Raw genomic sequence first — 2,500 nt, forward strand, 5'->3', positions numbered from 1 at the left:
GCTGGAAATGCGGTTTGAGTGGACACAAGAAGCAAGCTTGTACCAACTCTGTTAAGTGTTTGGATTGCGGTACGAGGTCACAGAACCCTCACGCAACGGGCAGTTACATGTGTCCCCGTAGGCGAACGATTAGATCATAATGGTTAGGTTGCTACAACATAACCAGAATCATTGTTATGCTGCATTCCAGTTAATGTGGCAAACGATTAGGGAAGAATCTGCGGATATAGTGTTGATTGCAGATCCGTATCTGGCAACAACCAACGTCAAAGTGTTACGCAATGACGATAACACAGCAGCGGTAGTGGTTAACGCGGACTTACCAGTTAAGGTAGTCAGTAAGGGCTCTGAAGGGTTTAATGATAGTTGACATAGGCGATATGCGAGTGGTTAGCGTTTACGCGCCACCTAGATTTAGTATGGAAGAGTTCCAGAACATGTTGGATAACACGGTAATGGCCGTAACCGGTATCCACAAATTCGTTATCGGGGGGGACTTCAACGCTTGGTCAGTAAGTTGGAACAACCAACTTGGCGAGCGTGGAGAAACCCAGAAACGAAGAGGTGAGTTGGTCTTATCAACCTTTGCGCAGATTGACGCAAATTTTATTGACGACGGCAGCACCCCAACTTATGTTGGACCAGGGCGCACGTCAGTAGTTGATCTTACTTTTGCGAGCAGAACAGTTGCAAGATCATTTAAGTGGGAGGTGTTATCTAGCTATATGAACTCTGATCATCGTGCAATACGAATAGATCTTGAGACGCAAAGCGTGCGTAACTTGTCCCGACCCATAACGGGATGGAGCATCAAGTATTTTAGCAAAGATATATTTGAAGTTATGATGCAAGCCGCTTTTGAGACCGAGGTCACAACAAGCGAAGATTTAATGCGTATACTTGTCACGGCGTGTAATGCGACGATGACTAAGCGTAAGAGGTACACTCCTAACAAGAGTGCATTTTGGTGGACGCTAGAGATCGAGGCACTTCGCAAAGAGTGCAAACACCGCGATCGATTAGCGCAAAGAGCATTCAATACTGATCTCTATTCTTCTTTTAGGGACGAGTTCAAGGTGGCACGGAATGCCCACTCAAGCGATTGATCAAGCATACCCGACAGAGGAAGTGGAAAGAGTTCCTGGAACAGCCGAACAACGCATCATTTGGGTATTGTATATCATACGTTCAAGAAAGTGGCCGAGGGTTCGATTGGACCCCGAACCATGACATTGGACGAGTTTAGAGAAGTGGTGAGCGAGCTTTTTCCTACTCACCCAAACACGGTGTGGCCTGAATATCGTATCGATCAGCCACGAGAGTTTGAAAGGGTAACTAATGATGAGATTCTTGCGGTTGCCAGGAGACTACCCAACAAGAAGGCGCCGGGACCAGATGGTATCCCGAATGAGGCGCTGAAAGTTGGTATGTTGACTGCAACCGATGCATTTTGCAGGTTTACCAAGGCTGTTTAGAGGAACGCGAAGTTCCCCATGAGTGGAAAAGGCAGAGGTTGGTGTTAATACCGAGCCGAACAAACCACCAGGGGAACCGGGTTCAGTTCGCCCCATTTGTCTACTAGACGGGGCAGGCAAAGGTTTAGAACGCATCATAGTGCAACGGTTAAATGCACACATCGAGGAGGTCAACGGACTGTCTGACGACCAATTTGGTTTCAGAAGTCGTCGATCTACAGTTGATGCGATTAAACGGGTAGTGGACATTGTTTCGGTAGCTAGAAGTAGAAACAGATACAGTGGAAGGTATTGTGCAGTTGTTACATTAGATGTTACTAATGCTTTCAACAGTGCTTCGTGGTTGGCGATTGCAAATGCTTTACAGAGAATTAACACTCCTAAATATCTTTATGATATCATTGGTGATTATTTTAGGAATCGTGTGCTGATGTATGATACCACAGATGGACCGGCAGAGATTGCAGTCAACATCGGGTGTACCTCAAGGCTCGGTACTTGGCCCAACGTTATGGAACCTCATGTACGACGGAGTCCTACGAGTTGCAATGGTGGAAGGTGCAAGGATTATCGGCTATGCAGACGATATAGTGTTGTTGGTGGAAGGTAATTGTGTTGATGATATTGAAATTCCTCGTTTCCAGCCAGATTCGCATCATCGACAGCATGGATGACCGACAACGGATTAAAGATAGCCCCGACCAAGACCGAGTTCATTATGGTCAGTTCCCATCAGAGGATACAACATGGGGCTATCAGGGTAGGTGATCACGTAGTACATTCGTCGCGCAGCTTAAAGTATTTGGGGATGGTCTTAGATGACCGCCTCGATTACACTTCACACATCAGGTATGCGGTGGAGAGAGCGACGAAGCTATGGACCACCTTGGTAAGGATGATGCCTAATAGGCAGGTCCGAGTAGTAATGCTAGGCGAGCAATTGCTCTTACTGTTGTGGCGAAGGTCCGGTATGCTCGCCCATTTGGTGTCATAACCCTTAGATTTGCTAACCGTAGACAATGGCT

General features: G+C 46.8%; 1 pseudogene; it reads left to right on the top strand.

Moving 5' to 3' along the window:
* LOC133394736 (large subunit ribosomal RNA) overlaps positions 1-2,500 on the top strand; it is an 8,697-nt pseudogene that overhangs the window by 4,244 nt on the left and 1,953 nt on the right.

This window comes from Anopheles gambiae (assembly GCF_943734735.2).
Source record: "Anopheles gambiae chromosome X unlocalized genomic scaffold, idAnoGambNW_F1_1 X_unloc_4, whole genome shotgun sequence".
NCBI classification, from domain to species: domain Eukaryota; kingdom Metazoa; phylum Arthropoda; class Insecta; order Diptera; family Culicidae; genus Anopheles; species Anopheles gambiae.